Source organism: Sorex fumeus, unplaced genomic scaffold (genome assembly GCF_029834395.1).
Source record: "Sorex fumeus unplaced genomic scaffold, SorFum_2.1 ptg000237l, whole genome shotgun sequence".
In the NCBI taxonomy this organism is placed as follows: Eukaryota; Metazoa; Chordata; class Mammalia; order Eulipotyphla; family Soricidae; genus Sorex; species Sorex fumeus.
Window position 1 is genome coordinate 468,538 of NW_026606294.1, and position 19,361 is coordinate 487,898.

Genomic DNA, 19,361 nt, shown 5'->3' on the forward strand with positions numbered 1-19,361 from the left:
AGCAAATGGATGAACCGCGGGAGGACAGTGCTACAGTGCTATGATTGAAAAAAATGGTGGTTTCTTTCAATATTACAACACATACTAGGATAAATTGTAGATGAATCTAGATGTGTTAAAGTAAATAAAATGAAAAGAAATAGTAAATGCACAGGTATTTTATTTGTACAATACTAACAATTTTTCTCATTTTAAAACTGTAGAAGATAAAGAAAAACATATGCTCATTTGTCCAAAATTTTACAATCTGAAAGAAAAGGACAAAAAGCAAACTAAGTGATCTAAAACCAGCAACACCAACAAATACTGGCAATTAATATGATAGGGCAAGGATGAATGGTTTTAAAAAATTAGTGTTGTGAAATAAATCAGTATTTCGCTATTAAACTTGATAGAAAAAATAAACATAAACCATGATCATATAATGTCTATTGAAAGAAGTGTAAATGACTAGTAAACACAAGAGCAATTTTCTTCTTTTTTGAAATTTGTTTTGTTTTGTTTTGTTTTATTATGAAACACCATGAGGTATAGTTTAGACTTACAAGTTGTTGCACTTGGGTTTCAGTTATACAGTGATTGAGTACCCATCCCACCACCAGTGGCCAATCTCCACGCCCACCAATCCAAGTAACCCTCCTACTCCCCATCCCCCATCCTACCCTGCCTCTTTGGTAGGGCACTACCTTTTGTTCTCTCTCTCCTTTTGGGTGCTATGGTCTACAAAAGGGACATTGGGTGGCAATCCTGTTCGGTCCATAGACTACTTTCAGCAGGCATCTCCCATCCTCGGCAGATCTTCCCAGCACCCTTTATTGGGTGCTCCATTCTCTATCTGCACTGCCTTTACCCCTAGAGAGTACAGCTGGCCTCTAAGACATGGAGTGAACAACCTGGTATTTATGACAGTTGTGCTTGTGTGTTAGTGTCTTATTTTGTTACTTTATATTACGCAGATGAATGCAATCTTTCTATGTCTGTCCCTCTGTTTCTGACTCATTTCCCATAGCATAATATTTTCCATGTAGTACCACACAAGAGCAATTTTCAAGTTCACTGGTAGACAGAGCACAAATTAAAATGATAAATTAAAATGTCCCCCAAATTACAAATATTGAAATATCAGTTGCTATCTTTCCCTAGCAAAGATGCTAGAAAATAGATCGTTTCTAGTTATTTTATTGAGAATTAAATCTGTATAATAGTTAGGCAATATATAGCTTAAAGCAGTTTAATGTTCATTAAGTCAATATCACTGTCACTGTCCTCACGTTGTTCATCAATTTTCTTGACAGGCCCAGTTAGGTCTCCAGTGTGGGACTTTGTTGTAAATTAGCTTTTGTGTGTGTATATGAAAATTCAAGGATCAAGCCCATAACCTCTGAAATGTGAGGCAAATATTTTACCACTGAGGCATATTTCCAAACACAGTTAATGATTTTGCTTTTGCTTCTATACTGCGAAAAATTGAAACCAAAATTTCATACCTGCAAGACAAGTTCTTTTGTCCTGAGCTACATATCCAGTCATAAGTAAGTTAGCTTTTAAGAATTGATATTAAGGAAACAATTAGTAAAGTAGACAAATAGATATAAATGTCCACATCAATGTCATCTTAGCTTGAAAACATTACAATTATAATATCTCAATAAACAATTTATAGTAACAGAAATTGTTTATTTAAAAATCATAAATGTATATAGACTAATATAAATGCATAATTGAAAGACTCCAAAGAAATGTACCTCCATTTTACTTGTATGTTTATTGTGGTTCTATTTTCTTCTTAATATAGTTATCCCATGAACAATACAAATTTGGACTTCTATATGATATTTTTCAATAATTATATTTTAAGAATTTTTGGACATTGGTATGCATGTGAAATAATTAAAGATGATCAATATATCCTAGAAATATAAAAAAAAATCTAAGAAAAAGTATGCCATGTATGTATAAAATATATGCAGATAATTGATTTGATTGGACCCCAGACTTAGTATAGGGGTTAAAGCACTTACCATGCACACAGTCAACCCACATTTATGGCTGGCACCACCAGGAATGACTCTTGAGCACAGAGTCGGAAGTCCCAAGCACCACATACTATGGCCCAAATACCCCACCAAAATAGAAATATAAATCATCACTTACTACCATAAAATACATATGTATTATAAAGTCTATTATAAAATAGATTAAAGTTTTAAAATGTATCAAAATTTACAGATGGACAGGCCACATATAGCACTACTTGCAGACAATGGAATTAAGTACTATTAGAAATCCATCTTCTTGGTCAATAGCAGATTATCTATTAAATTTGGGGGTTTTCGAACATTATAGAGGAGTTAGCACCCTTAAGCTCTATGTTACTCAAGAATCAGTTATATGGTTTTCTTTTCTATTCTTCCTTTTATGTGGGGAGTGGAGCACACCCAGATGTGCTCTGGGCTCACTTCTGACTCTATACAGAGATCACCCCTGGCAGGCACAGGGTTCTGGGGATTGAACTCAGGTTAGCTGCATACAAGGTAAACACCATCTGCATGCAGCACTAGCTCTTTGGCCTATATGTTTCTTTTAGAAAATGACATGTTAATAAAACTTTTTTAATAATTAAAAATCACTTCTAATAAAACATTTAATTAAAAAGTTTAATGCAGGCAAATACTGTTTTAATCATTAAAGTCAATTTAAAAATTAGAAAAATATTTGGTAAAGCATAGAAACATAGCAAAAAATAGATGATATATATCTTTTTTGTAATTTGGTAACTGTAACACATTGTCCTTTTCCATTTCAAGGATAAGATGAATCCATAGAGTAGATTTGTTCACGAACAATTCTATATTCTCTCCTGAATGCGTATTTAAAAATACTTGCCATAGTGCCTGTTTCTCAACGTTTTGAGTACTATAGTCCTCTTTGCTATTGTGAGATCTTTCTCTTGTTTTATTTTTACTTTATGTTCCAATTTTTTATTTTTAATTTTCAATTTTTTATTAGTGAGACACCATGAGGTACAGTTGTAGACTTACAAATTTTTGTGCTTTGGTTTCAATTATACAATGATCTAATACCGATCCCTCCACCAGTGCCCATTTCCCACCACCACGGATCCCAGTATCCCTCCCAGCCCCAGCCCCTCATCCCACCCTGACTCTGTGGCAGAGCATTCGCCTTTGTTCTCTCTCTCCTTTTAGGTGTTGCGGTTTGGAAAAGAGGCATTGAGTGACAAACATGTTTGGTCTATAGTCTATGTTCAGCATCCTCTCCCATCCTGGGAGGATCCTCCCAACACCCTTTATTTGGTGCTCCATTCTCTATTTCAGCTGCCTTTTCGGCTAGCATGTGTGGTTGGTCTCCAAGATATGACGACAAATTCCTTACACTAATCCTGTCCACTCTTGGGAGTTAGTCTCCTGTTTTTTTATTTTATGTTCTCCCGGTGAATGCAATCTTGCTCTGTCTGTCCCTCTCTTTCTGACTCATTTCGCTTAACATGATACTGTCCATGTAGTACCACTCCTATGTAAATTTCATGCTCTTCCTGCCTGAAGAATTCTCTCTGTCTTCCTGAAAGAACAAAGTCCTGATCCTAAGCAAACAGAGGAGGGGAAGAATTATCTAAATACATATGAAAAGAGGCATTGAATGGCAATCATGTATTTATGATGACTAGTTAACAAACTGTATTCGCTTCAAGTACAGACTTCCTCATCTCAGCAACTGTGTATTCATACTCCATGCACTGTTAAATATCCAGCTACTGTCCACAACCAACTAACAACATTCCCCTACCCATTTCAATCCTTTACTTCCCCTCTTGTAAGGACAATTCTGATGTTAGAGTGTAAAGGTTTGACTTAGCTTTTGTTTTATTACTCCATTCAGTTTTTTTCTTTATATTCCAGAAACAAATCATTTTTTTTTAAATAAAGGACAGGAGGTGATATCAGGCAACAAATGAAATAGTTGATGTCGTTGAGAATCAGCAAGAGTCTTTCAGGTCAGTGTGAGGAAAGGAACATCCAGTTTTCCTTCCCAGAATATTTCCAAAGCCTGGCTTGGAGCAGGGTACATACTGGGAAGAAGCCCAGGAGAATAGCAGTGTCTTGAACATCTAGGGGCCTATTTTCTTCTTTGAAAATTTAATGGTATTGACCTCCATTGCAAACCACAGCACACAAAAGCAAAGAAAAAGCAAAAGGGAATGCCCTGAGGTGGGGCGGAGTGGGGCAGATGGGGGGTGGGAGGCTCACTGGGTTCATTGGTAGTGGAGAATGGGAACTGGTGGAGGGATGGGTACTTGATACTTGTATAACTGAAACCCAAGCACTAAGGTATGTAAGTCTACAACTGTACCTCATGGTGTTTCACTAATAAAAATAAATGGATAATAATTTAAAAAATTAAAAGTGCTATCAGGTGGTATAAGAAAAAAATGTAATGGTGTTGACTAGAGTACATCAAGATCATTTTTAGTTATAGGATGCTATGATTCATCTTTGATTCACTGATTGGTACTTTGAAATGTCCCAGTTCATTCTCATTCAGAGAAGTCATTTATTTCTTCAAGTATTGAATTATACAGGGAATTTCTCAGAAAATTCTTTACATAATGTATATACAGGGACTCAATGATAAAGTTCTTATTACCATTTTCAAAGAATACAAAAATACACTTTTAATAAGATTTTCTTGGTTCTCTATATAAAAGCTAAATGACAAAAATTAAGATTAACTCAAGATTTTCTAAAGTGCATTACATTAGTACTGGAAAAGAAATTTTAAAAGATTCTGGGAAAGGGGAGGAGGAAAAGTCATGGATAAATAAGGATTCCTACAAGTCTTTGGGTGTGTGGAGGGCAGGGGAGTGACTAGAAAAGATGAGAGCACACTCAGCTATGTGATCTAATCTCTATATATCTATTCTCTAATTAGATACCAGCGATGTATCCACACAGATGTATTCATATGACTATCATGTACACTAGTGAGACTAGGGAAATAATTCTTAGAACTGACATTCTTGGACATTTAAGTAGTAATCAGGTTTTTATGATTAAGATGTTATGATTTCATAGGCAGTGTTTGTTTCTGTAACCAACCTGGAATGTCTTTAAAAGACCAAATATAGGAACATTCTTTCATTTTTAATTAAATATAGAAAACTCTGAATTTAGAGGTTAAATAGAGATGAATATCTTTTTCAATAGTCTATTTGGGAAACTGTCCTTTATTTGTTTTATTAGGAACTGAATGTAGTACACTATAATCTCTAATTTCATCCCTAGACCTCCCTTCTCTCTTTGTACCAATCAAGACAAACTTCACTTTAGACCTAGTTTTCAGTAATCTCAACTAAACATTAAAGTAATAAATAACTCTGATCAAATAAATCTGTTATCCAGCAGTTGTTTAAGATGCTTATACAAATGAACAGAATATTGAGAAAGAAATGAATACTCCAAATTCTGTTTGAATAAGGCACAGAATACATGTTGTAATTGACCATATAAAAGAGAGTAAATTAAAGTAAATTCCTTGGTAATTTCTGGTAGTCTTGGAACTATGTTGCCCATGGGGTAGTCAGCTAGCTAAGTTTTCCTTAACTTGGATTTCCCTTGTTCACATCCCTGATATCACTCTTTTCCTCCTCAGATCCCATTCCCAGTAAATCATGTTCCCACCAGATCTTGTTGTTTCATGCTTTGTTTTCAGAGGAACCCAAATGTCAAGCCCTTCCTTTTGCACTTATTGTCTCTTTTCCCATCATTTCAGACTTTTCTCCCAAAATTTTTTCCTAAGTGAATACAACGGTGAATGTCGGCCAATATTTGTGCTGCTTGGCTGATGTTTGGTGTTATTAAAACAATGTCATCAGCAAAGCGGAGGTGGTGTAGTTGCTGACCATCTATCTTCACTCCCATTCCTTCCCATTCAGTCCTCGCATGATGTTCTCGAGGGTGGCACTGAAGATTTTCGGTGAAATCTTATCACCCTGCCGCACCCCTCTCTTGACGTCAAAGATCACTTCTTTGTAGAATGGTGAGATCCTGGTAGTGAATCCGCAATACAGCTCACGGAGGATCCTGATGTATTGGGCTTGAATGCACTGATTGGCTAGGGCTTCAATGACCACTTCCGTCTCAACAGTATCAAAGGCCTTCTTTAAATCAATGAACTTTAAACAGAAGGCATCTTGAGCTCCCGAGAAACCTCAATGAGTTTGGTTATTGTGTGGATATGGTCGATGGTGCTGAATCCTTTGCAGAACCCTGCTTGCTCGCATGGTTGTCCTTCATCTAGTGTTCTGCCAATCCTATTTAGGATGACTCCAGTGAACAACTTGTAGATGACAAACAATAGGCAGATCGGGCGATAGTTGCCAATGTCATGGATGTCTTCCTTTTTGAACAGTAGTACGGTCCTGCTGGTTTTCCATTGGGACGGAAACTTGCAATCAGACAGGTAGCCAGTGAAGAGCCGAGCCAGTGTATTTAGGAGTACTGACTGCAGGTTCTTCAGGTGTTCAGGTCTGACCTTGTCTGGGGCATGTGCTGTTTGTTTATTTACCGACGAAATGGCGTGTCGGATTTCGGAAGGGAGAACATTGGGAAGGACATATCCATCCTGTGGAATTTGGTATGTCGGCAAGTGGACATGGCTATCGAAGAGATTTGAGAAGAAGTCATGGATAATCTTCTCCATTGCCATTCTGGAGGATGTGATGGATCCATCAGAACATCGGAGGGCAATCATCTTCGTCTTATAGTTGACAAAGGCAGGCGGGCGTTATGAATACTTTTCCCAGCTTCTGCCGCATCTAATAGTACTTCTGCTCTTCTCTCTTTGAGGTCTTCCTTGTTCGCATCTCTGCACTGCTTTGCGAGCTTGGATGTTAGCTTGTGGTTGCCTGAGGCATGCGCCAAACCACGCTGGCAAATTAGCTCAAGAGTTTTCGAAGATAGGCGATTTTTTGTGGCTATCTCTCTCTTGGCATTCCTCGCACATTCATGGAGGTGCTGAACCAGTCGATCGTATTCCTTGTCAATGTTGTCAACAGTGGCATCTTCCCATGTTGCCGCAATAGTACCAAAGAGTTCCCAGTTGGTGGTCATTCTGGGAGTTCTCTTTTTGAACTTTGTATCCCTTTCTCCCTGCTCTGTGAAGTAGAATTTTGCACAAAGGAGACAGTAGTTCGATCCCGTTAGAAATTTTGGGACAACAGTGACATCTGTCAGGCAAAACCGTCGATTGAAAAGCCTCTTTAACAAATTGTGCTGGCATCACTGGACGACTACATGCAAAAAAATGGGCTCAGAACTCTGCCTAACACCGTGTACAAAAGTAAGATCAAAATGGATTAAAGACCTCAACATCAGACCAGAAACCATAAGGTACATTGAAGACAAAGTTGGCAAAACCCTCCATGACATTGAAGCTAATGGTATCTTCAAAGATGCCACGCCACTGTCTGAACAAGTGAAAACAGAGATAGATAAATGGGACTATCTTAAACTAAGAAGCTTCTGCACCTCCAAAGAAACAGTGACCAAAATACAAAGACAGTCTACAGAATAGGAAAGGATATTCACCGAATACACATCTGACAAGGGGTTGATATCCAGGATATACAAAATACTGGTTAAACTCCACAAGAAGAAAACATCCAACCCCATCCAAAAATGGGGCAATGAAATGAACAGAAATTTTCTCAAAGAAGAAATCCGAATGGCAAAAAAGCACATGAGAAAATGCTCTACATCATTAATCATCAGGGAGATGCAGATCAAAACCACAATGAGATACCATCTCACACCTCAGAGACTGGCCCACATTCAAAACAACAAAAGCAACCGATGCTGGCGTGGATGTGGCAAGAAAGGGACACTCCTTCACTGTTGGTGGGAATGTCCACTGGTTCAGCCCTTCTGGAAAACAGTATGGACGATTCTCATAAAATTAGAAATTGAGCTCCCTTTTGACCCAGCAATACCACTCCTGGGAATATATCCCAGAGAGGCAAAAATGTATAGTCGAAGTGACATCTGCACTTGTTTGTTCATTGCAGCACTCTTTACAATAGCCAGAAACTGGAAGAAACCTGAATGCCCAAGAACAGATGACTGGTTAAAGAAAATATGGTCCATCTACACAATGGAGTACTATGTAGCTCTTAGAAAAGATGAAGTCATGAAATTTACATATAAGTGGTACAATATGGAAAGTATCATGCTAAGCGAAATGAGTCAGAAAGAGAGGGATAGACATAGATTGCATTCATCTGGGGGATATAAAGTAACAAAGTATGAGATTAATAACCAAGAATAGCTGAGATCAGCACCAGGAGGATTACTCCATAACTTAGAGGCCAGCCGGGTATCCTAGAGGAAAGGGCAGCTCAGATAGAGAAGGGAGCACCAAATAAAGGATGTTTGGAGGATCCTCCCAGGAGGGGAGATGGATGTCGAAAGTAGACTATGGACTGAACATGTTTGCCACTCAATGCCTCTCTTGCAGACCACAACACCCAAAAGGAGAGAGAGAACACAGGCGATTGCCCTGCCACAGAGACAGGGGGGATGGGGGATGGGGTTGGGAGGGATTTTATCCATGGTGGTGGAAAATGGACACTGGTGGAGGGATGGGTATCTGATCATTGTATAATTGAAACCAAAGCACAAAAAATTGTAAATCTACAACTTTAAAAAAATATATAAAATAAAGGGGAAAAAAAAGAATACAAAATTCCTTCAAGAGAGTTGAAGCTTGTTAGTTTTAAGAGATTTCTGGGATCAATTACCTCCAGCCACACATTAAAGGTAGCAAAACACTTTTCATGTTTTTCTGTTCCCAGCCAGTCAACTACCCTTTCCTGAGAAAATCTATTAACTGGTTAGTCTCATGTCAGTCAGAAACTGCTTTCATTTCCCCCCATTTTCAACAAAGTTATTACTGGTACCAAGCAGAGTTAGTTAAATATATGTTCCTGTTAACATATATTTGCACTTGGGATCCATGTGAACACCTTCCACCTGGCTTTTAATGAAGGTGGTCATCCAGTTTGCTATTCCGGTGGCATTCTCTTTCTCACTATTCCTCTCCACAGGTAATTGATTTGAAAATAACATATTTAGTAAACGGTATGATTGAAAGCTCCAGAAGGAATGCCAGCCCTTTAAGCTTTCTGGGTCTTATATGTAAACTGTACATTGGAACCTATCTTATTTTCGTATGTTTGTCTTGAATCTCATTTTCAAAAAATATTTTAATGTATTTGAAAAACATCCACCAACTATCCCATGATGATCACCAGATTTCCACTTCCCTACCCTTCCCGGTTTCCTTTCCAACCATCCATCACCCCATTAACTCTTCTAGGACCATCTCTTTCCACCACAAACTTCCAGACTCAAGGTCAATTCGTACTAACTGCTTTGGGAGTGGTGACCTAGAACACATGTCTTAGTATGGTACCTACTGCAATGCAGCCACAATGCCATTTATAAAGTTGGTTCTTGTGTGAACTGCAGTTAAAAGCAATGTTTAGAGAAAGCTACAGGCAACAGGGACCATGGAAGACCAAAGAACAGCCCCTCAAGCTAATATAATTTGAGCTCCCACCACCACAAATTTCCTGAAAGCTGGCTTGGCTAACTTGGGGAGTTTACAAATCCAAAGACTTACATAGGCAATGTACCGCATTGTTGAAACTCACCACGATAAAGTGTCACCACGATAGCAACTCTGAATATTGTTGGGAATAATTGAAATTGTGCAGCTAGGGGTGCTGAAAAGAGGGCTCGAGGACATGGTGTCTTATCTTAGCAACTACCAGGAGCTGATCTTCAGGCTTCATGCATCAACTGTTCTCTTGGCTTTTTCCTTGTTAAGAGTCATCCTTGAATGACTCTGAGGGCATTGATCACTCATCTGGTAGGTTTATTCCACAGTGTATGTGTTCGCATTCCCCAACCATCATTTATGGATAGACCACAGAAAACCATTTAGTGATGTGTCTCAAATTTGCTTCCTTTCCAAAGGAGGCCATGAGGTGTAAACACAGCCTCCATGGAAGAATTTTTACTTTTCTTCTCATCATCTTAGACTCATCTGCCTTCCTCAGCCTATTGCAAATTTATTATTTTAACTGAAAACCGCAAACCGTGCCATTTCTCCCATTTTTTTCGAGGACACCAGTGATGGGCATACTTGACTGTGCTCTAGTCTTACTCTTGGCTCTGTGTTCAAGTTTCACATCTCGTGGGTCTCTGGGGACCATAAAAGATTGCAAGAATTGAACTGTGTCCTTCTGGTTGCAGAACAAATGCACTGTCAGCTTACTCTTCCTCTGACCCTACCCCACTCTTCATCAGGCCCATGCAATTTCTCCTCTTAAGGGCTTTATAACCCTGGACCATGTTTGTATTTCTTAGAGTCTTGTCTATTCCCCCTTTTTCCTCTCTCTAACTTCCCATTCTTTCCCAGCTCCTCCTTCAACACCCAGCCACTCCCAAAATCAACCACAGTTGACAGCAACTCAAAATTCAGAACATTTATTAACAATCAATTAACTATGATGCATCTCTGGAGTGATAGCACAGCGGTAGGGCATTTGCCTTGCACACAGCCAACATGGCTGACCCGAGTTCGATGCATCTCTTTAATTTGAAAAAAAAAATAATAGAATAAATAAAAGGTGTATGGCATGTCAGTGTTTTCCTAGGAAAACCATCTGGTACCTCAAATGGAACCTACCATTCCAGCTACTCCCATTACGTAGCCATAATAGAGAGAGATGTCCATCTCTTTTCCCTCTCAATAAAGTACTACACTTTACCCCAAAGAGGTGAGTTTGGCAGTGTTCTCACGCTCATGCTGAGCCTTCCTTTTCATAGCCTCACGCTCTGGTCTATGCTCTTTGGTGATGGGCTTTGACATGTCTGGCTCGGGAACATTGGGCTTTCTCCATGGAATCGGTTGGAAACGGAAGTCTTGGAGGAGAAAGTGACTCTGACGTTTGGGTGGTGAATGCCGCTTGTTCACAGAGACAGAAGGAGGCTCCCGCTGTAGAGAAGTGCCAGCTGCTGCCTTGTAGGGAGCAGGTCTAGAAGCTGCAGGCTGATGAATAGGCCGGCTACTAGGGTTCTGCAAACCTGGTCGAGATAGGTTGGTTGAAATGGACTTAGCAGGATTGGAAGGACCAGGCAAAAATGCAGTGGTTGACGGGGAAAAATTGGCAGCATTTGGCTGAGCTGCATTGGTAGAGCCAGGCTTGGCAGGGTAAGCTGCAGCAGGAAGATGTGTGGCTTCAGATTTTCGTCTCCGAGGAACAGGTCCAGCTTGTGGGTTCTCCATGGTAAGAAACGGCAAAGGTACCAATTTCACCTTCCCAGGAGGTGGCTGCTCAGACTGGGATGGGGATGAGCGTTTTTCAGCACTGCTACTTGGTTTCTGTGCTTTGACCTGAGTTTTCTCAAGGCCTTTTCCATCCCGTGTATCACCTAGCCATGGCTTGACAGCTGAGGATGGCTTGACATCGTTGGGGTTCTTTGAGCTACTCAGGACCTGGGAGGAAGAGATTCCAAGTTTTGGATCACTCTTCCCCAGAGCATGAAACAATTGGACAGAATCCAGCATGTGTATGCCTAGGTAGCAGCGGGGTTTTTTAACTGCCTCTTGGCAAAGCTCAGGTTGAGTTTCCTTGCATTTCATCTTGCCAATGGTGGACTTTTCTTCTGCCTTGACCTTGTTCCCTAGCTGCTTACACTCATTAGCTTTCTTAGAGTTTTCTCTGGTGTTTTTTATCTTCTCCTGCCCATGGCTCTTTGTCTTGCTGATCCTGCTGGAGGCAGCTTTGTGAGATTTGCTGTTAGTTTTGGCTGTGGTCACAGGACACCTCTCACTGACTGCAGCATTACAAACAATCCCTGCTCCCCTTAGCAAGCATTCTCAGACTTTTGGCTGGATTTTGGCCTTGGTTTATCCCTCAAGAGGTTCAGAAGCCTCCTTTTTGTTCTTCCATTTTGCATGGGAGGTCCGTTTAGTGCCACTTGAATTTTCTCGCACCTGCTTCAGAGTGATGGTGTCAGTGGTGTTCATTACCTGCGGATCTTTGCATGATCTAGGTCTACTGGGATCTGGTAGGTCTCCAGAGGTTTTGAAAGTCCAGTTTTCATCTGATCAAAATTCTTAACTTTTTGTTCCTGAGTTGGAGTTGGCGTCAGCGCCAGTTTACTTTGGGCTGGAGATATTATGGGAACTTCCCCAAGATCAGGTGAGTACCTGTTACTTATGGTTCACATACAACTTAATCTTGTTGATGCATTGAAGGTTACCCTGATTTTTGATCCACTTCAAAAATCACTACTTGAGTTTTTCCCAAGAAATATTTTTGGAAGGAAAATTTTATTTAAATTCTGTGTCTTAAGTTGTTTATCAACAATGTAGTTATTCATAACTCTAAGAATAATAATGCATACACGAATATAATTTTTCTATTTCATGTGATTTACATAGGAGGAAATGTAAAGAAAACATCATGAAAAATATGTATCACAGAACTGAAAAAGAATTATGTAGATATTAATGAAATCTGGTCTCTGTAGCAAGCAGCATAGTACAGTATGTTATGGAGAACAGACCCAAGAGTAAGCCTTGAATAAAAGTGGATGGCATCCCAAACAAAACCAAATAAAAAAGGACAATAAGGTTATTACTAAATTGTTCCACATATACAATATGAAGACTCTATTTTATTTTAGTAAAAACTGCTAGCCAAACAATGGAATAGAAGGTGATTTTTGAGTGACACTTTACCAGTCCATTAAAGAGAAAGGATTTATCAGTAACTACAAAACAAAAAGAAAATAGGAATAAACGTGATTGTATTTCATAGACAAGAAATTTTTTTTTCTTTTTTATTAGTGAAACGACATGAGGTACAGTTGTAGATTTACAAATTTTTGTGCTTGGATCTCGGTCATACCACGATCAAATACCCATCCCTCCACCAGTGCCCATTTTCCACCACCAGGATAATATCCCTACCCCCCCATCCTCCCATCCCCCCATCCCCCCCCTGCCACTGTGGCCGGGCATTCCCCCCTGTTCTCTCTCTCCTCCTGGGCGCTGTGATCAGCCAAAGAGGCATTGAGTGGCGAACATGTTCAGTCCAGTCTACTTTCAACCTGCATCTCCGCTCCTGGGAGGATCCTCCAAACACCCTCCACTTGGTGTTCCCCTTTCTATCTGAATTGTCCTTTCCCCTAGAATACCCGGCTGGCCTCTAAGTTATGGAGTAATTCTCCTGGTGTTGCTCTCAGCTATTCTTGGGTATTAATCTCATATTTTATTATTTTATATCCCCCAGATGAATGCTATCTTTCTATGTCTATCCCTCTCTTTCTGACTCATTTCGCTTAGCATGATACTTTCCATATTGTACCACTTGTATGTAAAGTTCATGACTTCATCTTTTCTAAGAGCCACATAGTACTCCATTGTGTAGATGTACCAAAGTTTCTTTAACCAGTCATCTGTTCTTGGGCACTTTGGTCTCTTCCAGTTTCTGGCTACTGTAAAGAGTGCTGCAATGAACAAACAAGTGCAGATGTCACTTCGGCTACACGTTTTTGCCTCTCTGGGATATATTCCCAGGAGTGGTATCGCTGGGTCAAATGGGAGTTCAATTTCTAATTTTTTGAGGAACGTCCATACTGTTTTCCAGAAGGGCTGAACCAGTGGACATTCCCACCAACAGGGAAGGAGTATCCCTTTCTCGCCACATCTGCGCCAGCAACGGTTGCTTTTGTTCTTTTGAATGTGGGCCAGTCTCTGAGGTGTGAGATGGTATCTCATTGTGGTTTTGATCTGCATCTCCCTGATGATTAATGATGTAGAGCATTTTCTCATGTGCTTTTTTGCCATTCGGATTTCTTCTTTGAGAAAGTTTCTGTTCATTTCATTGCCCCATTTTTGGATGGGGTTGGATGTTTTCTTCTTGTGGAGTTCAACCAGTAATTTGTATATCCTTGATATCAATCCCTTGTCAGATGTGTATTCGGCGAATATTCTTTCCCATTCTGTAGGCTGTCTTTGTATTTTGGTCACTGTTTCTTTGGAGGTACAGAAGCTTCTTAGTTTAAGATAGTCCCATTTATCTATCTCTGTTTTCACTTGCTCAGCCAGTGGCGTGTCGTCTTTGAACATATCATTAGCCTCAATGTCATGGAGGGTTTTGCCAACTTTGTCTTCAATGTATCTTATGGTTTCTGGTCTGATGTTGAGGTCTTTAATCCATTTTGATCTTACCTTTGTACATGGTGTTAGGCAGAGTTCTGAGCCCATTTTTTTGCATGTAGCCGTCCAGTGATGCCAGCACAATTTGTTAAAGAGGCTTTCCTTACTCCACTTCACATTTCTTGCACCTTTATCAAAGATTAGATGATCATATGATTGGGGGGTGATGTCAGTGTATTCAACTCTGTTCCATTGGTCTGCAGTTCTGCCTTTGTTCCAGTACCATGCTGTTTTGATTATTACCGCTTTGTAGTTAAGTTTGAAGTTCGGGAGGTTGATTCCTCCCATTTTCTTTTTCCCCAGTATTGCTTTAGCTATTCGTGGGGGTTTATTGTTCCATATAAATTTCAGGAGTGTTTTCTCCGTTTCTTTGAAGAACGTCATGGGTATCCTTATAGGGATTGCATTGAATTTGTACAGTGCTTTCGGTAGTATTGCCATTTTGACAATGTTCAGTCTTCCGACCCATGAGCAGGGGATGTCTTTCCATTTCCTCAGGTCCTCTTTTATTTCCTGAAGTAGCGTTTTGTAGTTTTCTTTGTACAGGTCCTTTACTTCCTTAGTTAGACTGATTCCTAGGTACTTGATTTTCTGGGGCACAATTGTGAACGGGATTGATTTTTTCATGTAGCTTTCCTCTCTCTCACTGTTTGCATATAGGAAAGCCATGGACTTTTGGGTATTGATTTTATAACCTGCAACTTTACTATACAAGTCTATTGTTTCTAGGAGTTTTTTGGTGGAGGATATTGGGTTCTCTAAGTATAGTATCATATCATCTGCGAATAGTGAGAGCTTTATTTCTTCCTTTCCTTCCTGAATGCCCTTAATGTCTTTTTCTTGCCTAATTGCTATTGCAAGTACTTCCAGTACTATATTGAACAGCAGTGGAGAGAGTGGGCATCCTTGTCTCGTCCCTGATCTTAGAGGGACGGCTCTCAGTTTTTCCCCATTGAGGATGATGCTTGCTGTAGGCTTGTGGTAGATGGCTTTAACTATGTTGAGGAAAGTCCCCTCTATGACCATTTTGGCTAGGGTTTTCATCATAAAGGGGTGCTGGATCTTGTCAAATGCTTTCTCTGCATCTATTGATATGATCATATGCTTTTTATCTTTTCTTTTGTTGATATGATGGATTATGTTGATTGATTTCCGAATGTTGAACCATCCTTGCATCCCTGGGATGAATCCTACTTGGTCATGGTGTATGATCTTTTTGATGAGTAGTTGGATTCTATTTGCTAGTAGTTTGTTGAGGATCTTTGCATCTGTGTTCATCAGGGATGTCGGCCTGTAGTTCTCTTTCTTTGTGTTATCTCTGTCTGCTTTTGGTATCAGTGTGATATTTGCTTCATAGAAACTGTTCGGGAGTGTGTTTGATATTTCAATTTCATGGAAAAGCTTAAAGAGGATTGGGAGTAAGTCTTCTTTAAAGATTTGGAAGAATTCACTGGTGAATCCATCCGGGCCAGGGCTTTTGTGCTTGGGGAGACTTTTTATTACCATTTCAATTTCCTTGATGGTGATAGGTCTGTTCAGGTATTCCAGGTCTTCTTGGTTCAGCCTTGGGAGTCTGTAGGAGTCTAGGAATTTATCCATTTCCTCGAGGTTTTGATGTTCTGTGGCATAAAGCTTTTCAAAGTACTCCCTGAGGATCCTTTAAATTTCTGTAGTTTCTGTTTTAATGACCCCCTTTTCATTTCTGATTCGGTTTATTAGGGTTTTCTCTCTCCCTTTCTTTGTGAGTTTTGCTAGGGGCTTATCGATTTTGTTAATTTTCTCGAAGAACCAGCTCTTGGTTTCATTGATCTTTCGGATTGTTTTCTGGGTTTCCATCTCGTTAATCTCTGCTCTGAGTTTTATTATTTCCTTCCTACTGTTAGGGTTGTGCTCCTTTTGTTGGTCCTTCTCCAAGTTCTTAAGCTGTGAGGTTAGTTTATTTATGTGGGCTCGCTCCTCCTTCCTGAGGAATGCTTGTAGAGCTATAAACTTTCCTCTTAAGACTGCTTTTGCTGTGTCCCATAGGTTTTGGTAACTCGTGTCCTCATATTCATTCGTTTCTAGGAATCTTTTGATTTCCTCTTTAATTTCCTGTCTAAGCCACTCGTTGTTTAATAGCGCACTGTTTAATTTCCATGTGTTTAATTTGGTTTTCTGTTTTTGTGTGTGATTTACTTCTAATTTCAGCACATTATGGTCTGAGAAGATTGTTTATATAATCCCTATCTTCTTAATTTTATGGAGGCATGTTTTGTGGCTCAGCATGTGGTCTATCTTGGAGAACGTTCCATGTACGCTTGAGAAGAATGTGTATTGAGCTTTTTGTGGATGAAGTGTCCTGTATATATCTACTAAGCCCCTTTCTTCCATTGTTTCCCTCAGATGAAGTATGTCCTTGCTAAGCTTGAGTCTGGTTGATCTATCAAGAGGTGACAAAGCGGGGTTGAGGTCTCCCACTAGTATTGTGTTGCTATCGATGTCTTTTTCCAAATCTATGAGTAATTGTTTTAAGTACTTTGCTGGTCTCTCATTAGGTGCATATACATTTATTATTGTAAGTTCTTCCTGTTGTACAGATCCTTTGGTCAATAGGAAATGGCCTTCACTGTCTCTTATGACCTTCTTCACTCTGAAATCGATGTGGTCTGATATTAGGATATCTACCCCAGCTTTTTTCTGGGAGCTGTTTGCCTGTAGGATTGTTTTCCAGCCTTTGACTCTGAGTCTGTGTTTGCTTTGACTATTGAGATGTGTTTCTTGCAGGCAGCAGAATGTTGGATTCAATTTTCTAATCCATCCTGCCACTCTATGTCTTTTAATTGGTGCGTTTAGCCCATTGACATAGAGAGAGTTTATTGTTATGGGATTTTGTCCCATTGTTCTGTTGAAATTTGGTGTATTTGAGAGGTCTGTCTTGCCTTAAAGTAGCCCATTTAGTTGTACTTGTAACCATGGATTTGAGTCTATGAAGTTCCTGAGCTGTTGTTTGTCCGTGAAACTGTGTGTTGTTCCTTCTATTATGAATGAGAGTCTCCCTGGGTAAAGTATTTTTGGGGAGGCATTTATTTCATTGAGTTTTTTCACTATGTCCCACCACTGTTTTCGGGCCCTGAGGGTTTCATCAGAAAAATCAGCAGTGAGTTTTAAGGATGCTCCTTTGTAAGAGATTTCTTTCTTCGATCTTGCTGCTTTCAGAATTTTGTCTCTGTCTAAAGTTTTGGTCATTTTGATCAGGATGTGTCTTGGGGTATTCTTATTCGGATTTCTTCTAGCCGGTACCCTTCGGGCCTCCTGGATGTGGTCACAAGTTTTCTTCAGCTCTGGAAACGCTGTAGCAATGATTTCTTTGAAAGTTTCTTCTTCATCAAGGTTTTCTTCCCGTCCCTCTGGGACTCCAATAATTCTTATGTTACCCCTCTTGGCTTCATCACGATCTTCTCTTGCCATCTGTTCTCGAACTGTGAGTCTCTTTTCCATTTTCTGCTCTTTTCTGACAAGACACTGAACTTGATCTTCGAGCTCACTGATTCTGTTCTCAGCCGCTGTTACTCTGCTGCTGAGGCCTTCCACTGAGGTTTTCAATTCGGCTACCAGGTTTTTCAGGTCCGACATTTCCGATTGCATTTTCCTCATTTCTGCCTTCAAATCCTCTTGTCTTTTATTGGCATTGGTTTCCATTGTTTCTTTTAGTTCCCTAAGCATCCTGAGTAGCTCCATTCTGAATTCCTTGTCAGAGAGGTTGTCTATCGCTATAGTACTGTTGGTGTCGTCTGGGCTAGCCTCGTGAATAAGAAAGTTTGGTGGGCTTTTGCGTTGCTTTACCATTGTGACCAGTGTGGTTTGGTCCGTCACACTCGCTGCTACTGTTCTAGTTGAGTGAGGAGAGGCTGCCAGGAGCCGTCCAGCTTTGTTGCTGCTAGATGCGCCTCTTTACCTTTCTGAGTCTGACCTTCTCAATCAGGCGTTATTCTTTGTTTTATAACTGACATTGAGTGAAACTTTTGGAGGCGTTACTATTTACTACTGAACTTGTATAGCTGTTTTTGAACTGAACTTTTGTTGGAAATGGAGTAGGCGAGTGGGATTTTGTTGAATTGTAGTAGAAGAGATGAGAAATTTTGTTTGGTATTAGGTAACAAGTTGATGAAAAGGATGAAAGGATGCAGGTCCAAGTTGATTGAAGTGAGTGATATACCTGGATGGGAGGGGCCGGTGTGCTGCCGGGCGCGCTGCTCCGGATCTGGACGCGCGCTGGGGCTTGGGGTCGCTGGGGATCCTCGCTCTCCTCCCTCCCTTCTCCGGCTGGGCTCGCTCCGCGGGCCGCGCGTCTGGGTTCAGGGGCGGGGCTCCGCTCGGGTCCTCCAACCCACCTGGATGGGAGGGGCCGGTGTGCTGCCGGGTGCGCTGCTCCGGATCTGGACGCGCGCTGGGGTTTGGGGTCGCTGGGGATCCTCGCTCTCCTCCCTCCCTTCTCCCAGACAAGAAATGTTTTAAATGAGTAAAATACAGAAAGAAACTTCGAAATTACAAAAAATTATACTCATCAGTACCTTTGAATATTAACCAGCAAACAACATGTGTTAAACATAGCAGAGGATTTAACTTGATCACAGAAGAAACAGAAAAGACCATTTAAAAAGTGATCACAAAATATTGCAAATTTACTTCCAATGCCTAGATTAGAATTATCTTTATCAAACAGGAAAACTTTCTTCTCAATGTTTAATAAATGCGCACCAAAATCCCATAAAATATCTTTATGTAGGAAAACTCAGAATTCAGAAATATGACAAAAATGTGTAATTTGTCATGTGAGACTTGACTTTTCTCTTTCCTCTTAGGATCTAAAAACAAAAGTTGACTATTATCAAACTACTCTCATGTTAGGAAGAAAAAATCACATGAAATAATATTTGTAAAGATGACAAGCAGCTTTAACCTGGAATCTACTGACCACACAGATGAATCAAATCTCCTGATTCAAGTTAGAATATACCATTTTTTTTATTTTAACAGGCAACGCATACATGAACTTAAAAACCAGAACATAA